General features: G+C 41.2%; 1 long non-coding RNA gene across 1 annotated transcript; it reads right to left on the bottom strand.

Annotated features, from left to right (window-relative positions):
• Positions 1-2,589: 2,589 nt before the first annotated feature.
• LOC149313551 (uncharacterized) lies at positions 2,590-16,415 on the bottom strand. The gene is made up of 4 exons (XR_016281080.1): positions 16,375-16,415; positions 8,795-8,878; positions 4,946-5,024; positions 2,590-3,402 (listed from the first exon to the last, which is right to left on the bottom strand). It is a non-coding gene; the product is annotated as an uncharacterized LOC149313551 (long non-coding RNA).
• Positions 16,416-21,031: the final 4,616 nt, after the last annotated feature.

The raw sequence follows: 21,031 nt of genomic DNA on the forward strand, positions 1-21,031 counted from the left end.
GTGACCTTCCAGGTGTTTTTGGACTGCAATGCCCATTGCCCCCTTCCATTGACTGTCTAGGTATGGCTGCTTGAGAGTCTTGAAAGCCACAGTTGACCATCCCACAGTTGCTAGCAGGTGGGTTCCACCTCAGAAGGTGCCTCTATTCCATTTTCAGGGACTCTTGGCTTCCTCTCCCCTGTACCATGGCTCACCCCTTTTGGCAGCATCCTTTGATCCCTTCTGTAGCAATTTCAGGGGCCTGGAATGGTTACTGTGGAGGAGGAGGGAGTGGGACAGTTGTCTGCCTCCAGTGACCAAATCTCACATATCTAGACCTGGATGAGAACCTTGATGTTCTAGTCTGCTTTTATATCAATGGGTGCCCTTCAAAAAAAAAACAAAAACAAAAACAAAAACAAACAACTGATGTTTTTACCATTTCTGCTATTTCCAGTGCTTTGTTGTGGTGCTCAAATTTATTCCACTTTATGTATTGTTTTAGAATTTTACCTTATAAAGTGCTTTGGGTAGATTTCCCCTTTAAAAAAATGTAAATAAACAAATCTGCCCATAGATGGGACACAATATCAGAATATCAGGTCAGTTACTCTGAACTACCTGAAAAAGAGGTGTGATTTTAAAAACTGGAACAAATAAATATTGAAGATGAAGAGTTGAGGATGAGAAAATAGTTTACTAATGCCTACCATGTAAGTGAGAGAAAGGATGGCTGAAGTGGGCTCATAGTTAGATGCAATGCAGTAATCTCAGGGCTTTGAATGTAATAATTTATTTTAAAATTAATAAAGATATAATTTTTAAAAAAGAAAGTGCTGTTTCGAATGCTAATTCTCAGAATCCCCCAACCAGCATGGTAGTTGGGGATTCAGAGAGTTGTACTGCAAACAAGTAATGTTCCAAAGATCTACTTCTACACTTCTATCCTTTGTTAACATGTGTGCAATTTCTGTAATAATATATTCCCTTTCATTTGAACCTGATTCTGCCATTATTTTTTTCCTCTTTAAGTGAAGGAACCCGGTAGTACTTTTATGCAAAGAATGGAACAATTCAAAGTGAAGACTGTTTTGACTCCATTCCTCAAAAATCCAAATTACAAGCCGTATCACACAGGAAGCCCAACTATGGGCCTGTAGTTTTAGTAACCTCATGGACTAAGACATAACAGTCAAACATAGTGTTTTCCAGAAATGCCATCAGGAAAAGTATAGATTTCTACAAATCCACTACTTCCTCTAATGCTATTTTCAGGTTGTTTTCTCAAATTAAACATTAGGCTTAGCAGCATCCAATTCATGTTAGATTAAAGGGGCAATCTAGCTCTACGGAGCTTAGGGTTTCTGTTTCTGTCTAGAAATAGCATTTCCCTGGGTGGGCCAGGTGAACTGCTCTGAAGTTACTATTGCCTTGTGTTCATTTAGCAGCTGAGGACTAGAAATCCTGCACAAAGCTTTTTACTATGAACCTAATCATTTTTCTTTCTTTCTTTCTTTTTTCTTTCTCTTTTTGGCATGAAACATTGTTACGCCTTCAGCTTTCCTAATCTAAATCATCTGAACTTATTTGAATATTTGGATTTTCCTATATGGTTGAATACTTTAACGAGATTGTAAGGATGAAACTCTGGCTTTTTGCAGTTACAGCAAAAACAAGTCAAGTCACCCTCTACAAATAACCTTAAGAAGCACTGCCAGAGGCTTCTCCCTTGAGAAGTATGGAGGTTTGCCTAAATGAGATAGGCGCACAGAGAAGTATGAGTTTACTGGGAAACAGTTTCGGTGGGAAGCTTTAATTCTGCCTTTATCCAATGCTCCTCGTGTGTGATTCATTCGGAGGAAAGAAAACTGAAAATGAAGGAAAAGAAAACATATATCTCCTTTTTAGCTTAACTTTTTATTAATGTTTAACACAAACAATTAAATTTACAATCAAAATAATATACAATCAAAGGAGGGGGAGAAGAGGAGAAGGAGGAGGACAAGAAAGCAAGAATGGGAGGTTAAAAAAGGGGGGAGTGAAAGTCATACAATCAAAACACAGTAGGGCTCTTATACCCCTTTCCATCCTGACTATAATCAAAATAAAAATAAAAAATAGAAAAAAATATTCTATCATTATAAATTCAACTGAATAATAATACTAAAATTACTAATAACCATATCCACAGATTATTCAGTCGTTAGAATTGCTTAAAAAAAACCACAAATGGTTCGCAATTTTGAAAAAGAGTTTTTTTTTTCTTTTAGAAGCCATATTAATTTGGCCATTTCAGCTAACTCAGCAACCTTAATCATCACTCCTTCAGTCCATCTCTTAGTTTGTGCAAAGAATATTCTTGCTGCTATTGTCATATATAAAAGAAGTGTTCAATTTTTACTATCCAGTTCCCTATCCATATTGCCAAATAAAAAAAATTCTGGTAACATTACAAAATCTAGCTTTAAATTTTTGGCGATTAACATAGGAATCTTAGACCAGTAACTTTTCATCTTCTTACAAATCTACCACATATGAAAAAAGGAGCCTTCCTTTTCACAACCAACAATTATTTGAAACATTTTGAGCCGTTTTCAACAGGTTATTTGATGTTAGATACTATTTGTAAGTCATCTGATACAGGTGAAAAGGAAACTTTTCCATTAGATGCAGATAAGTAAGAGTCAGGTTAGTACCTAGTTAGTCCCACACCCCCATTAAGACTATAAAGACAACATCAAAATTATCTTCTTGGTGCTGAATGAATGGCATATCTGGTTTGTTTTGACAAATACATTTTCTGCATAAGCCAAATGAAAAATTTTGTTTCTCTTCTTTTTCATTTCAGTCTGATAAATGCGGTTTTAAAATGCTTATAAAACTATGACAGAGCAAGGTAATTTTAGAGTGGACTTAAAGATAGTCCTCTTTTGGAGATTGTTTCAGTGTCTACAGCCCAGAGCAGTCTTTTCAAAGTAATTGGTTACAATTATTGTATCAGTGCCCCTGAAAGAGTTGCAAGAAAATGGATCGTGTTGGCTGGCTGAGATCCTAGAACAGCTAGGAGGAGCGTAATGCTCTGTCTGCACAGTTCTGTGTCCTCCTCTCACCCCAGCAGCTGTGAAACTGCTGAAGAGGCTGGCACTACTGATGCTGACTTGTGGGGAAGAGATGGTGGGGGAACGCAGTTCAAACAATGAAGATGTCATTTCTCTGGACTTGGAAGACACAAGGGTGTGCTTATAATGAAGCACCCTCCCTTTCCTTCCTCCACTCTGATCCATAGCAGCCATATCTTCCCCACTGGTTGCCTCCCCACAGATGGGCACCACCAGCAGCAACCCTCCAGTGGCCTTGACAGCTTTCAAGGGGTGGTTTTGGATAGGACACAAGGTGCTACAGAATAGTTCCCTGTACTTTGATCTAAAAAAGAGAGACAAACAAATGTATAAGTCACACTTATACCCAAGGCTGGTCAGTCTCAGTTTTCGAAGTCTCAGTGGATATCAAGAGCAATGAAACAATTTTTCATCCAGTAGCTTTTTGCTATTCTGAGTTTTTCCCCCTGCAATGAGAGGAAACTGCACAGCTTTTCTACAAACACTGCATAGGTTGCCCAGGAAAACTGCAGTTTTGGGGAAACAGTATATTTTCTCCTGAGAACTATGCAGCTTTCCCTGACAATTGTGCAGCTTTCGGTATGGAAAGCACATTGTATAACATTTGTATTGTGGGGTGTGAGCAGAAAAGGCTGTACAAAGGCTGTACAGTGTGAGGGCTCACCATACGCGGACTTGAAGTTACGTGGACAGTGAGCCCTAATATGGTGACTGGGGCATGCACCAATGGCACATGCTACACAGCACACCACAGGGGCATGCCCCATTCAAATGAGTGGGGCTTGATCACAACAGAATTTGCCTTACACGTGTGTGTGTGTGTGTGTGTGTGTGTGTGTGTGTGTAATGGATCCCCTGGTAAGGTGAGGGTGTGCTATATGTATTTTGTGCAAGATTATTATGTTGTTGTTTTTTGCATAGAAAGTAACAATGTTGTACAAAAAAATTGTTTACAACAAAAAGTTGCACAAAATCTGACAGTCTTGCACAAAACATGGGCCTGTGGTTTTGTTGTTTATCATTGCTGTTTTCTGCACAATTTGTTTGTCATGTAGGAATTACTATTATCATTTTTTTAAAAATATAGTATTGTATCTTCAGAATCCTCTAGAAGTCATGCTCAAACAACAAGAGTCCATTCTGACATCACGTTGATACTGCTTGCCTGAAGAAGAGACGCATGCCCATTGTGATCTCAGTCTGATGCTCTTTGCCTGAAGGATTGAGATTGGCCCATTGTGACCTTCAGGCAAGGAGCATCAGCCTTAGGTCACAATAGGTCCATTTCAATCCTTCAGGCAAGGACTACCAGTCTGAGGTGACAATAATCCCATTTCAATCCTTCAGGCAAGGAGCATCAGCTTTAGGTCACAATAGGTCAATTTCAATCTTTCAGGCAAGGAGCATCAGCCTATTGTGGCCTCAGGCTGATGCTCCTTGCCTGAAGGATTGAGAGTTGCCCATTGTGGCCTCAGGCTGATGCTTCTTGCCTGAAGGATTGAGAGTGGCCCATTGTGACCTCAGGCTGATGCTCCTTGCCTGAAGGATTGAGAGTGACCCATTGTGGCCTCAGGCTGATGTTGCCTGCCTGAAGGATTGAGACTGGCCCATTGTGACCTGAGGCTGATGCTCCTTGTCTGAAGGATTGAGAGTGGCCCATTGAGACTGATGCTCCTTGCCTGATGGATTGGGACTGACCCCTTGTGACTTCAGGCTGATGCTCCTTCCCTGAAGGATTGAGACTGGCCCATTCTGACCAGGCTGATGCTCCTTGCCTGAAGGATTGAGAATGAATGACCCATTGTGACTTGCGACTGATGCCCCTTACCTGAAGGATTGGGACTCACCTCTTGTGACTTCAGGCTGCTGTTTCTTCCCTGAAGGTTTTAGACTGGCCCATTCTGACTTCAGGCTGATGTTGCCTGCCTGAAGGAGAGAGAATAGCCCATTCTGACATCATGCTGATGCTCCTTGTCTGAAGAAGAGAGACTTGCCCATTGTGATCTCAATCTGATGCTCCTTGCCTGAAGCATTTAGATTGAAATTGCTGACAGAGAAGAGCCCAATCTGGATCCGGACTGTCACATGGGGAGCAGAAGGGTGCAGCATTAGGTGCAGCCATAGTGCAGAATTAAAGCAGTTTGACACCACTTTAACTGCCTCGACTCTATGCTAAAGAATCCTGGGATTTGTAGTTTGGAAAGGCACCAGAGCTCTCTGACAGGCCAGGCTAAATACCTCACCAGACTACAAAACCCAGGATGCTATAGGATAGTGGGGTCAAACTGCTTTAATTCTGCAGTGTGGCTGCACACTCTGACATAAACACATACACATATATTTGCAATGAGAGGAAACTCAACATGACCATCATTCTTCTATGGTAAGATGTGAATGCTTCAGAAATACACAAATTGTCAGATAGGAAAGTGGCTACCCATACTGTGCTACTAAGAATCAGGGGTGAGAGTAGCCATTTTTAAATGCCTTCTTCCAGTTGACCGATTAGCTCACTTCTGGATCTGGAATGTTGCCAACAACGATGAGAGGTAGAACTGGTGTGTTTTCTGGTGACATCATAAAGGCAAATAAGCTTTAAACATTCTGTTTCATTATGGTTTTCTTTTTACTTTTTGGTTGGTAGGGGCAAGGACTGGCAGGCATTTGTAGAAATTGCTATGAAGAAGTAGGTCACAGAGGGACCAAAAATCCATAGCTTTGCACCTGGGCTTTCCAACAGTACCTCTTTTGGCTGAGCTACCAGGTTGATTCAGGAGAAGGCAAAGAAGCTTGAGGGCATATGTGAAACTATATATGCAATATTTCAGTCTTGTAATAAAATTTAGTTGAGAACAGAGTAATTACTGATCAGCAAGTGTTCTCCAGCTAGATACCTGTGTGGGAATTAACATTGCTAGCTTGGCATTAGCTCCCTATGCTGATGTTGGATAAAGAATAAAGTACAGTAAGTTCTTCAACTGGTTTAGTGCAGTTAGGGTTGCCATATTACTCAGTTAGCTGGATTTTACCCACCTTTTAGGTATGCTATACAATGTTCTTCTGGATTATTAGCTGTTCAGATTCCATTTTTAAAATGTAAGTCCTTTATAGAAGCAGAAGTATGGAGCAAAATATACAGGCACTATTCTGCCCAATTATTCTGCAACAAACAAGACTGCTACTGCCTTTCAGTGTATATGGCTAACAGATTTGCTTGCATGCTGATATGTGGCTATGACTTTGAATACACTTAGCCAGTGAGTGAAGTCTCACACCTGTGAATGACATTTTTATATATTTATAACTGTAGGTTGGGTCCATTTTAGGGATGGAAAGAATATTCAAAAATATTTGAAAAATGACCAAAAATTTGTTTCTTGGAGTGTAGAAAACCTTGATGAGAAATCTCCCGAACCAAAGAAAATCTTTGCAGTTCAGGACTTATTTTGCACAATATGTGCATGTGGCATTTCTGCACAGAAAACAGCATTTTCAGTACAGGAAATGAGATTTCTGTCCTGAAAGATAATTTTCTGTGCAAAAATACCACATGAAATAAGTGGTAGGGGGCAGAGGGTAGGAAGTGCCCTAGTCAGTACAAAAGGCAATGGTGGAAGTGACAACACAAGATGATGAAAGGGAGAGGTAGGGACAGAGGGAAGGAAGCATAACAGGTACAAGCAGTGGAGTGCAAGGTCCAAGAGAGGGAGGTAAGGGAGCAGCATGAGGCCAATGAAGAGAGGGGGAAGAAAGGCGACAGGAAATGTTAGGCGCACAATGAAAGAAGGAGGGAAATGCGGCAGCAACAGATGTCCTGCCACGACAAAGATAGCCATACAGTTTAGTTACTTCTGTCATTCATCTGCTTCACAGGTCCCCCTCACAGGAGCTATCTTGAGGAAAGAAGGAGCTGGGGAAAGGCAAGTGTTAGCAGCTTATTGAAGTACTGCATATACCCATGTGTAAGTCTAAAAAATTTAGGCAAAACAATTGACTCAAAAGAAGAAACCAGGCTGACTTATCAACAGGTCACTCTAAGTAGTGTACCTTAATTCTTATTTTTAAAAGGAACCACTCCCTTCTCTGAGTACAGAAAAAGGGGGAAAAGGAGAGAGTGAAAATAAGCACTGACACACCACCATCACTACAACTTTCTTAGCCACAGCACCATTTCTGGCCTCTCTGTAATGCCTGGGTGGGTAAAAGGTGGCAGCAGAAATTCTTTGGTGCTTTCTGGAAAAGGAGCACTGAGAGAGTAGAAGGAGTCTGTGTTTCTTTTAGGTTCTCCTAGGATAGAGTAAGCTCTCACCTTTCACCAGTCTACTCACAGAAGAGGATGGTTCTTTTATGTATATAATAATTAACACTGAGTCTTAACTCTCACCATTACATCCTGTGTACATTTTTTTAGCTCCACCGGTGCCTGGTCGCATCCCATACACATCGCACAGCCACAATTTACTGTACAGTCAGACCTCATTCTGGGTCCCTCCCCCCCCCCCCGATACCAAAATCAGTAGATGCTCAAGTAAATTATCCTTTGTGGTGGTGCAGCCATGTAGATGTGCTACCACTGGGGACAATGGGACTTTTTTGCCCTGCCCGCCCCTCAAGCCTGCCTTGCTGCTCTCTTGCCTGGGGGCAGCAGGGAGCCACCTCCTCTCCCCCCTACTTCTCCCTCCATTGCTTTTCCCTCTGCCACCTCCTGCTCCTCTTCCTCTTCCCTCCACTGCTTCTTCCTCCTCCTCCTCCACCTCCTCTTTTTCCCTCCACTGATTTCCCCCTGCTTCTTCCTCTTCTTCTTCCCTCCACCTCTTCCCTCTGCCTCCCCTTCCTCTTTTTCCGACACTTTCCATCACTGCTGCTGCTGCCTCTTTCTCTTCTTCCTCCTCCCTCCTCCTCCATGTTGGCACTTCCTCCCTCTACCTCTCCTCCTCCTCGTCATCCTCCTCCTCTAAGAAAATAGGCCTACCACATTGAATTGGTACTTACTATGACATTTTTTTTCTTGCATAACAAGCTGGAGTTCTCAGGGGCTAGCTATCTTAGTCTGTTATGGGGGAAATAATGTTAAAGACTGTTTGGCACTGGGCAGTGATGGTGAACCTTTTAAAGACCAAGTGCTCAAACTAATAGGCCTCTGGCACTGGGTGTTACGCAGTGCTGGGGGAGGGACTTCCAGGGAGAATGGGATTTCTGGGGATGAGACTTCTTCCACCTGTCCCTCCCTAGGTCTTCAGCTGCCTCTCCCGGAAGGGTGCGGGGGGGGGTAGGAGGAGGAAAAGGTGCTCATCTGTTCCTCCTACTTCCCGGCCGTCTAGGGCTTTCAGCTGCCTCTGGCAGCTGAAAGCCCTAGACGGTCGGGAAGTAAGAGGAACAGATGAGCACCTTTTCCTACCCTCCCCCGCACCCTTCCGGGAAGCTGAAAGCCCAGGATGGCCGGGAAGGAGGAGGACAGGCAAGCACCTGTTCCTTCTCTTCCCTGCCCTCTTCCCCACCTGCCACGTGCCACAAAAAATGGCTTTGTGTGCCATCTACAGTTCACCACCACAGGCATAGGATGGACTGCAACCCACTTCAGCAGATGCGTGAAGTATGGCTGCAATTGGCATATTATTATTGAGAAAGAGTAATTAGTGAGGTGACAGTGAAGAATAGAAGTGTCAAAAGTACAAACATTTATCAATATACAGTACCTTAACTGTCCAACAACAAAGAACCGTTGGGTGTTGTCGCAGACATTCAAGCATAGATGAGCTGATTAGCATGTGCATTGTGATCTGAAAAAAAGGCAAACAGGAAAAAGAAAGTTGAACTAGTCTTCTTTGTAGTTACAATAAAAAATATTTAATCTGTGTGTCTGAAGGAAGCACACCTTGCTTTCCCCTTGCAATTACAGTTGTTTTGCTGTACTTTCCCCTGTAAAACAGATCGTAGTCACTCTTAGGGGCTTCAGTAGCTTTTTGTCATCGGTTTTTTTCCCCTACTATTTGTTTAAAAGGATTTACTACTTTACTAATTTCCACTGGTGTTTTCTATTTATTTTTTTTAGGTGTGGTATAAATGTCAACAATTTAATAAATAATTGGAAGTAACTGGCATTTTACAAGTGTGACTCCACAATGTAAAACTGGCCATACTGCCAAGAAGTCATAAGTCTCCAGTTTGGACAGACACCCATACTCTTGTGAAATTAGTGGGCACACTAATACTATCATTTTCAGTTCACTGTGGAGAAATCTCATCTTGCAGTCTCACAGTTTAAAATCTAGTCCTATGGACCCCATCCTCCAACATACACAAAAAAATCAAGTGCCCCCATATACTTTGCTTTGTTTTTCTTTTTAGCTCCTATTTTGAAGAATTTCACATTTTCATCTAGAAAAAAAAAAAAAGAAGAGAAAGAGGTATAAAGAAAACTCTGATGGAGTGGTAGGCAAAGAATACCCTGTTGATATTTGGCTGATGCTGGCATCCTGCATATGTCCAGAAGACACTGATTTTTCCCTCTCATTTGTAAAAGTGCCTGACTGTCACTTGCACTGCTGTCTTTTGGATCAAACTTTATAGAAGGCACTACAATGGGAATGCTATCCTCCCGATCCGTTTACAGCCAGAGTAAATGGAAAAGATGTACTGTCTTCGTGCATGTGTAATTTGGTCTTTAGATTTCACTGAAGAGGGCAGTCAAATTTAGTGAATATTCTGGAGACAGCCAAAACATTTCAACCATCTGTTTGGAACAGAGAAAATCCTTTTGATAGGGCTATACTAACATGAAATCCCCATAATATGATGTGATACATTGGAATAAATAGAATATATGTTAATCAAGCTTCTGATGTAGTCACACATCTTGTGGAAGGAATGCAGAATAACAGGTGTTACTGAATGACTGCATTGATTTTTCTTGGTCAGGAATGGTTTACCCTATGTAAGCAAGTTCCTTTGAACTCAGTTTTTTCCAGGCATTGCTTAAAATTCAGATAGGTCTTCCATCTTGAGCTCATAGGATACTAGTCAAAACTGCTGTTCAGGGTCTAGCCCACTGGGAGGGAATGTTCCTGATTATCACATCTCCCCAGATCTAGCTTCACTTACTTGTTGCCTATGAAATAGAGTTATTGCTGACTTCAAAAAGAAGGTTCCTGTGCCAATTTTTCTCCCTACCTTAATTAGAGAAATAAATCATGGAAAAAAGACATCAATGCCAAGTGCATGCTTCTGCTTTGCAGAGTGCTAAGAAAACATTTGGAGGACTAGGACAACTAATGTCTAATGAAATGAGAAAGTGGTCTGCTTTTTATTGGATTGAGACCCATAGGTGGTCATTTCATGACTTTCACAGTCTGATGCCATCTGTAAGCTCCCAGCTCATGTCTTACAAAGCCAATTGTGCTATATAGACTCCAGTGAGGTTTTTCAAAGGACCCACCTTAGAAACAGTTTGTTTAATAACCTACTTAGAGAAGAGCTTCTGGTGCTGTGGTTGAGATGGTGATGAATTTCCTTTCTCAAACTCTCTTTTCTTGATTATGCGCAATACTTGTGTCATTATGAACCCATCCTCTAGGCAAATTATGCAATTGGAGAAATGTAAGTGCTTCATTTGTCACTGCAATTAAGAGAGCTGTTTACATCTCTTAATATAAGATATGCACACAGTTTATAATATATATGTAAAATATGTGGTGCACAGTACAGAGGAATCAGGATATTGTGGCTTTGATAAAAGATCTTGCTGGGTGTCATCTACATGGGTTTTGCAACACTGTTTGGTGCTCTCAGAATCCTGTTTGCAGAATCTTTGTGGTAGTCTTCCTCAACATATAACCCTTTGGCTGTGCTAGAGCACATTACCCATTATCTGTTTGGGGTTGATGGATGTTACGGCCCAAGACATCTGGATAATAAGGCTTTGAAGGAAGCTGCTCAATGACTTTGCCTAGACATGAAGCAGAACAAGGCAGAAGAGTCCAAAGTTGGTAAAATGGACTTTACATCACCATAATATAGGTGTGGAATACCCTTGGACTGTCTACTCCCTGCAAACAGGAAAACTAACAAACTGAAGAGAAGGAATACAATTTAGCTCAGCCCTTTGCCTTCCATACTCATTTTCTATTTTTAAGGAATATTTTAAAGCTAAACAGACAAAAAAAATCCACTTGTAATCCATTACAATCCATTCTACTTCCTCATCCCAATGCTTGGGTACACACTAGATTTATTTCATTCTGCTGAATGAATATAGTTCTTTGCAGCACAATTGTGTTGAATCAAATAGAGCATTCTTCCAAGTGAGTGGGTAGAGGACTACAGGTTACATCAATCTATAAGCTATCCTTTGATGCACAGCCTATAAACAGCTTATAAGATCTTGTTGTTGTTATTAACTGCTCTTAAATTGACTTCAACTCATGGCAATCCTCTGGATGAGATCTCTCTAAGACCACCTGTCTTCTACTGGTCTGTCAGTCTTGCAAGCTGAGGACAGTGGTCTCTCTGATTCAGTTCAACCATCTGTCTTTTGGTCTGTCTTTTCTAATTATTCTAATTGCTGTCTTTTCTAATTATTCATGCCTTCTCATGATGTGGCCAAAGTATGACAGCCTCAATTAAGTCATCCTGGCATTAGGGAGAAGTTTGGGCTTGATCTATTCTAGAATTCATTTATTTGTCTTCTTGGCTATCCACACTATACTCAACACTCTTCTCCAGCACCACATCTCAAATGGGTTGATTTTTTTTCTGTTGGTTTTCTTCATTGTCCCGCTCTCACATATATACTGAGTGATAGGGAATATATTGGCTTGGATGATCCTTACTTTAGTGCTCATTTGTGTATCTTTGCATTTTATAATCTTGTCCAGTTCTTTTGCAGCTGCTCTTTCCAATCCTAGTCTTCTTCTAATTTTTTGACTGTAATCTCTGTTCTGCTCCTTGAGTAAGAACATATTTAGGGTTTGGGGACTGTTGGTTTAGCATCAACTCCTGAGTCATTCTGAACACACAATATAGCAACATTTATCATTGCTCATGCATTCTGTTCTACAGTAGCTCAATGGAGATCTGTGCTAGAAGAGTTTCCTAGGAATGTTGTGACAGTCATTCCTTTGGAAGCCTTCTGAGCCAGGTTTGAGTTTGCAACTTTTTAAATTTGGAGTTCTTCTTTTGGAATTGATTTGCATAGTCAAAGCTGGTGTGCCAGCTGTGCCTGTTCCTTCAGATAACATATCTGGCCACGATGACACATCCCTTAGTTACATCCTGGTTGGATAATTATAATGTGATCTGCATGGGGCTGCCTTTGAAGAGTGTTCAGAAACAGCAACTGGTCCAAAGAGCTGCAGCCAGATTGGGGAACACAGAACTCCCTTGTTGCAATAGCTTCATTGGCTCCTGATTCAAAGTGTTGGTTTTGACCTATACAGCTCACGTCCAGGTTACCTGAAGACCATATTCTCCCTTAGGGCCTAAATACCCTAAAGGTACCAGATCTCATCAGCAATCATGAATTGCTAATCACTTACTAATTAGAGCTGAGCTACCTGCTTTGGAAATGCAAAGCCGCTATGGTGTTTTTTGTGGGGGGTTTGGACTATGTGGCTGTGTTCAAAGAATAATTTGTTCCTGATGTTTTGCCAGCATCTGTGGCTGGCATCTTTAGAGAATGCTGGCATGGAAGTAAGTGGGCTATATATACTGTGTGACCCTTGGTTGAGAGGAAGTAATTTACATATTAATCTCTGTGTTGGTCTGTTGTTGAATGGCAAGGCCTCAGGGTGTCTATTCAATTAATGTGGGATATATATATATATATATACTGTATTAACTTTGGTTGAGAGGAAGTTATTTACACGTTAATCTCTGTGTTGGTCTGTTGATGAATAACAAGGCCTCAGTGTGTCTATTTAATTAATGATCCATTGTATGCTGCGATATCCCCCTGACCCTGGGTAGTTTTCATTTGCATGGGCTGGGTCTTGATTTTGGTGTGCTGGAGTAGTACAGTCTGTCTTGGCAGAGGGCAGGTTTTCTCAAAAGAGGCTTCCCACTCCTCCTTGGGAGTCATTATCATTCATCTTCTGTCATTCTGTATTGTTCACTACCAACAACTTGTTTGTCCTTTCCTTTCCTTACCATGTGTTCTATCATTTTGGTACTCATCAAGATTATATCTAGCCCATTCCAATGGAAGTAGGACATATGGGAGTATGTTTCTGAACAATTAAAACCAAAGTATTAATTTAAGGAAAGAAGGTGACAAAAGTTTGCAAATCAGGAACCCTAGTGGTGCAGTGGTTAAATGCAGCCAAAACATTGTGAGTTTGATCCTGCTGAACTCCAGATTAACTCCACGTTCCATCCTTTCATAGGTCTGTAAAATGACTACCCAGCTTGTTGTGGGCAATTGGCTAACACATTGTAAACCACTTAGAGAATGCTTAGAACTATAAAGTGGTATAGAAATTTAAGTGCTATTGCTAGCAGTTCTCAAATCAGTTCCATTCAGTTCCCAAATATCTGGGCTTTTTAAAAACTCTCTGAAATCACTATGGATAAAAGCAGGAAGAAGGATTCTCATAGGTCATATCAGTGAAGGCTTTTAAATAATCTACTAATAATTCCTTGTAGCCAGTTCTTGGAAAAGGTACTGATTTAGATTATAATTCCATGTTGGCTAAAGTATTCTGGGAACTGTAATCTCAAAAAGTAACTTTTCTAACTTCTGCTTGTACCAAGGAAGTTAAAATTGCTTCCAGACCATCAGGAAGATTTACCTTAGTAAATTGGGAAGAGCTGGGATGCCCTTCCTTCCTTCCTTCCCTGGTGGCGCAGTGGTTAAATGCCTGTACTGCAGCCATTCACTCGAAACCACAAGGTTGCGAGTTCAAGACCAGCAAAAGGGCCCAAGCTTGACTCAGGCTTGCATCCTTTCGAGGTCGCTAAAATGAGTACCCAGATTGTTGGGGGCAAATTAGCTTACTTGCTAATTAGCTTACTTGCTGTTCACCGCTATGATCTTTGGAATAGCGGTATATAAATAAAACAAATTATTATTATTATTATTATTCCTTCCTTCCTTCCTTCCTTCCTTCCTTCCTTCCTTCCAACCTTCTTTCCTTCCTTCCACTACACTTATGATTACTTGTTCACCACTGAATCTGATTAAATAATTGCACACTGATCTTGGTTCTAGAGAAAGTTTTTGTTGTGCAATCATCCTACCTCATTCATGGAATTTTACTGAAGATTTAGAAGACATCCTCATCCAGTTATAATTCTGTCGTGCTTTCCCAATATTTTTTTTCCTATTTCTCGCTTTTACATTGGACCCATATTATCCTCTGGGATTTGGTTCCAGGACCCCCTGTGGATATCAAAATACATGGATTCTCAAGTTCCATTAAACACAATGGTGTTGTACAACTATGTCCCTTACATAAAATGATAAAATGAAGGTTTGCTTTTTTGGAATTTATATATTTTTTGAATATTTTCAAGGTACAGATGGTTGAATCTGTGAATACGGAATCTGTGGCTACAAGGGGCCAACTGTATTTCCATAGAAAAAAAACATTAATGAGGAAAAACAATAGATGAACAATGTCTTCTGACTGGTAGTGTTTTGAAGTTGCCTGTTTGGAAACACCCAATAAGTGTGTTTAGGTAAAGGGGGAAAACACTAGCCCTTTGCTGGAATATGACGTACAGCTGAAAAAACTGCTTCTGAAGAAATAATTTCTACTTTAATCTCTATCCAAAAGTGGCAAAGCCATAAGGGATGGAATAAGAACCACTGGCAGCTGTATATTAAATCTCGTACTGACTCTTGGAACAAATTGCTGCCTACAGTAGTACTCTTGCTAGGGATGTCAGTTGTCTAGGTGTTTTCTCTCAGTACTCTGTTTGAATCTACCAGTTTCCAAAGGAGCAGCCATGTTAGTCAACTGCAACAAAACCAATAAGGAACCTTGTGGCACCAATGAATTGGGATGGAAAGAACATTTGATAATATTCAAAACATAGTTTTTAAAAGGTGCTTCATGATTTTCAGGAAACCTTGTGAGGAGACTCCAGTACTGACGACAATCTTCACCAGTGGTATCACTAAGGAGGTGCAAGGGGTGTAGAGTGTACCAGGTGGCACCCCAGAAGAGAAATGGCACCTGGTTCCCCCTCCCCACCTCATGAGAAAATGAGGCAGTGGAATTGAGATGGGGGTGTGCTCAACCTGCACCATGGAGAGAAAGAGCATGCCTCCTCCACAATTCCTGCCCCCTACACCAAATGATACCAGGTGTAGGGATGCCACTGATCTTCACAGTTCGGAATTTATTCTGTGCAGAATTCACACATGATAATTTATCACAGAAAACAACACAGAACCGAAATATGCTTTTTCTTGCACATAATTTTTGCATTCTCTGCAAAAAAAAACAAAAACCCAAAACCCGCATGTGACTTTTGAACACAATAAGTTCTGAACTGCAAATATTCTTTGAAAACCAAGTAGCTGTCAAAGACTTTCTCACAACAGGAAGAAAGTTGTTAAAATATTCATTGCTTTCTTCAAGAATTAAATTCCCTTAGAGACAAAGAAACCTGATCACAACATAAACGTTCATGGACTGTAATTCCACTTCATCCAATGCATAAAATGTCATTGTGAATTTCAGGATTGTATCCAGATTGTATCCAGAGGGAACTTCAGTGCAGAAAGTACAGATAGTGACAAAGATGTAATTAACACTGGGCATTCACAAAACTGTTGCTGATAAAAAATGGAATTCTAACCTGGAAAGAGAACCCACTCACTCAGCAGCACACTTAATAATGTCATTGTGAAAGCTCAAAGAACAGTTGTGAGGTGCCTGACAGTTGCTGTCTTGAGAGCCACTAGCCAACCTGAGTGGCTAGTTACATCCTGGCTGAGTGGGAATGGGTTGCTATTACATCCTGGCTGAGTGGGAATATGGCTTATGCAATAGAGATGCAACATGTCATCTATCCCCGCTTAAGGTGATGCTAGCTGAACAGCATGAGTATCAGGGAACCATCACTGCTTTCTTCACACTGACACCTGTTCCAGGAGCTGCATTTCTTATGGTGCCAAAGGGTTTCAACTGCATCATCAGCAAATCAGCAATTATTCATAATGAATTTGCCCATGGTAGAGTCTAAATTGGTTTGAATCAGAAGTCAATTAATTGTAAAAGCTAAATAATTACAGAACAAAAGCAGCATGATAAATATAATGGCTTCTACTTACAGTCTCATTGTGGCCTTGAATCTCTAAGAGGGCATTAAAACCTATGAAGCAATGGAAAGTGAACTCAGCTCCGCATATTGATTTCAACTAACCAAGTAACTGTAGTCCCCAAAATAAAATGTTCAGTCTCTGCTTTGTCCTATTTTAAAAAAGATTCTCACTTTGTGTCAATGTCCTTTAACAGGCAAAGTCCATTTATCAAAATAACAATATTAAGTCAACAAAAAAGGCACAAAATTCTCTATGCAAGCTTTGAAAACTACCAGTTCCTTCAGATAAAGATGTGGAGGTAAATGTGGTAAGGAGTGACAATGTTAAAGTCACGTATTGTGCGTGTTTAGAGATGGTGTGAAGGTATGGACTATCAAAGTAGTCTCATCTGGCCACATCTCCAATGGCCCTGAGCGCACCAGTAACAACAAAAGCAGTAAGAGAAGAGCAATGAAATTCTTCATTGGTTAATACCCTCCCCTCCCCAAAAAACTTTGAAAAGTCAAAACTAGTTCTCTCCAATAATAGTTCTGATAACAAAACATACCATAGCCAAGCAAGACCATGCAGGCTTCCAGAATTCTGTTAAATTCTGCTAAGCTAATAAAACTGAAAAGTCTCTACTTTCTCGCTCTCTCTCTTTCTCTTTCTCTCTGTGGGTGGTTAGTTTACAGTGAATTCCTTTTGGCTCATAAGCAACTTGTGGTATTTTATCTCTGTAGCTACTGGCAATCCTGAGGTTGCCTCTGGTGCTGTGTAGATGTCTTTCCAGAATAAAAAGCCACAGAAATCTGCCCTGAGTGAACACGGGAGGAGCATATCGGGCTGCTTTCATAGTATAGCAAGGAAGTGTCTCTTTTATCTTGTTTTAACTAGGATTAAAACCTTAATTGCTGCAATTAACAGATTGATGAAGCACTAGATGATTGATTACAAATGTTAATTAGACTTTAGAAGAGCAACCATGCTAGATCAGAGAAAAGGCCTCTTTAGTCCCACAGCCTGCTTCTTGTAGTCACCTACCAGATGCCAATGGGGAACCCACAAGCCAGACATGAGAGGGCAACAGACCTCTCCCATTATTGTTCTTAAACACATGGCATTGAAAGCCATGCTGGTCCTGGAGGCAGCCTATAACTGTCCTACATGAATAGTCCTCTCTCAAAGCCGTCTGAGGATGGGTGTCTGCATGGGCCAAATACCACATCCTCCCCCTGTCCTCACGGTGAGTAGTCTGGACAACATAGGGCCCAATCCCTGGTTCTGCTGCAGACTGTCTGGATGACATCCAGCCATTTCAGCACCGAACTTGTGGTATACTCCCCTTAAAATATTTTATTTTAAAGTTACCTTTTGTTCTGTTTCTTCTGCTGCTTTCTGGAGTAACAATGGGCAGCTCTTTACAATGTGCCCACTTTGCTGCTCACTGCCACTGCTATGAGTCATGCCCTCTGAGGTCACCTATGTGTTTTTGCCTTAGGGGAAATGACTCATGATGGCAGCAGTGGCAGTGGGTGGCACAGCAAGACACATATATGAACAGCTATCCGTCACTCTAGAGTACCGGGGAATAGGGGGACCTTGGGGCAGCTTCAAGCCTGGTAAACTCTGGTCTGCCCCGGGCATATTCTGGCTCATGTAGACAACACCTAAGTTGATGGATGTCACTACATCTTTTACAGTAGATATATCATGCCTCCTCCTTCTCTTTCCACAGATGCACACTGGGTTTCATGGTGAACCTTTTCCTAGTCAGACCCCATCTGCTCAGGCCTCATCTGGGAATTTAGTGGGGGTCACTACATCAGGGGTGGGCAACTCTGGTGGGGCTGGGATAGGTGGCATTTTCACTTGATGCAGCACCATCCAGGCTGCACCATGCTTGAAATGGCAAGACACCTTTTTAGAATAGGCAGAAATGAATGTGGGAGTGACTGGAGAGCCACTTCATCTTATGATTTTGAGGAAATAAGAGGAAGGGGGAACTAACTTCACTAAACTGAAAGCTGTCGTTCTGTGGGCCTCCTGGAGCAGCAAAAGTGAGTTTTGTACTCTGTCTGTCTGTCTGCCTGCCTGCCTGCCTGCCTGCCTAAACACAAATAACTCCTTAGGGTGGCATTTGGAGGTTGCACTTTGTGTATGGTGACTTTACACTTCAATTTGCCATTTTGTCACCTTGAAGAGATCCTTTGGAGCGCCTAACTACCCCTTTTTGTCTTGCCCAAATTATTTGTTGTTGCCAACAAACTTGTCCAGCTCAGTGTTCCTGTCTAACCCCTGATCATTTATGCACAGGTTTAAAAGCGTCTGCCCTCCCTATATCAGAATAGCTCAGTTAGCAAAATAGCTGTGTTCTCAAGTATTACTTCTTTGACAAAAAATTTGGTACCAGAGACAGAAATAAAATGGATAGAACAGGGATAGATTTTCCCTTGACAAAATTGTCTAGTTGTGTCCAACTGTAGGGAGCAGTACCCATCTCTGTTACTAAGTCAAGAGAGCAAGTGTTGTCAAAGACAACTCTGTGATCATGTGGCCAGCATGACTGCACAGAATGTTGTAACCCTCCCACCTAAGTGGTACCTATTTATCTACTTGCACTTTTACATGATTTGGAACTGCTAGGTTGGCAGAAGCTAGAATTAGTGATGGGAGCTCACCCCATCATGTGGTGCTTAGGTCTTGAATTGCCAAACTGCCCATCTTGCAATCCTCAGAGTCAGTCCACATTGCCACACAACACCTTTATAGTGCTGATACTGCTCTGGCTGTCTCCTGTTGCATTCTGAGTTGTGGTTCAGTGAGGCCGAAGAGCTCTCTGGCTGAGAATTCTAAATGCCCTTCCCTCAACTGCAAGTCCCAGAATGCAACAGGAGGCAGCCAGAGCAGTAAAAGTGGAATAGCAGCACTATATGAGTGCAGTGCGGTAACCTAGAGTGTCTTAACTGCTGAGCCACCACATCTCACAGATTGGTTCCTATACAACTAAAAATAAGAGCAGTTCAACACATTTCAGCAAACATTTGATGCAAAACTAAAATGTGCCTGTGAAATAAAACAAATAGCCCATGTATGCCTTGCATAAGTAAACAAAACAATATGAAATGTTGAACCTTCCAAAGACCAAATAAAGTCTTTTTTCAAAATGCATCTAAGGATGACTTTTTCTTAGACCAGCCTCCATTTTTCTTATGACTTCCATCTTGGTGGCCAAACCTATAGATCTATACTTGTTTAATTTGGGGGGGGGGGGTGGTAGTGGTGGTGGTTGGTGAAGTAGTTGGTGCCTTATCCCCTTTTCCCCTTTTTTCTCTGTTGTTCACACATGATTAGTAAGTGATTCTCTAGGCAGCTGCTGTTTACTTTTACTGTTGTAGGCAGGCAAATGCATCTACAGGAGGATCGGCTACAACAGAATCCCATTCTTCACCAGCTCAAGGTTTATTGCATTGTTTAATGTGGACATGCTGCTGTAACCTAGTACTGAGAGTCTGTATTTCTCCAGCTCTCCTTCATCATCCTTCCAATTCCAATGCTGCTAAACAGCTTCTAGCTAGGATGGGAAAGAAAAGCAGGGACTGGGTGGGAATAAAAGGACTTTGTGAAAAGAAGTTGATTTTTCCGTGGCATTGTTAACAGGGATTATACCTATACAATTCTTTAGAGGTTTTGTTTTTAAATACATCCTTCTGTTCTGTGGACTGTTCATTTATTCCTTCCACTTACTGTGATTTAATTTTAAGAGGAAACATCCATCCTCTTATTCTATGACTTTTCAGTTTACTCAGGTAACTTCTTTGTTGAAACAGTTTCATTGCTGAGGGCATTATTACATCAAATAACACCCAACACACTTTGATTCAGGATATACTTTCAAGGATAACTTTCCAAACGATACCTAATTTTTACTATTAGACATTCCCACCCACTGCCATGCCATTTACTGTGGTAATTACTGAAACAATTATTCAGTAATTAGTCAGATAAAAGTAAATAATTTTAGATTCAGCACTTGTTCATCCTTGGAGATCCTACCCACCCCTGTAGGATCCATTGCCATAGGATTGCTAGTTTCAGTGGAATCCATAGCTATAGAAAATGGGAGAGAGAAACAGAAACATCTTGAATGCATTCAAGATAGGAGTATATTAACAACATATTGAATGTGTGATTAGTGCCTTTCTGTACATATCACAGTGATTGCAAATCATTCAGGTGGATTCCTAAACCTATCACTTTCAAAGGTGAACTTTTCTCTTTAGAGGCAACTGTTCCTTCTGGGTGGTGGTAGAAATATCTTGATCCTAAACAATTTACAACCCAACAAACCCAAAGGGGCCAGAACACTGCAGGAATGTGATTGTACCCTGCAGGTAATACAAGCTGCTACAATAAGTAAGTGACAGTGTTTGCATGGATAGCTGGCTTTTGGCTGCCACACCTCAGTAAATAGAGTAAACTAGCCCAGAGCATTCAAGAAAGTTACGCAGTTGGCCATATGGTCAGCATCCATTGCACAAACTGAATGTCCTGTGGCTGGACAAACACAGGAGCTAGATTTGGCCAGTACAGAGTGCCTACTCTGTTGAAAAGTTGGCCCCTGGTTAGAAGTGGCTAGTTAGAAATACCAATTTACTTATAATTATTTCCTTTTCCCAATAACTGA

This window comes from Sceloporus occidentalis, unplaced genomic scaffold, assembly GCF_023333645.1.
Source record: "Sceloporus occidentalis isolate IW3139 unplaced genomic scaffold, rSceOcc1.0.p SCAF_4, whole genome shotgun sequence".
NCBI classification, from domain to species: Eukaryota; Metazoa; Chordata; class Lepidosauria; order Squamata; family Phrynosomatidae; genus Sceloporus; species Sceloporus occidentalis.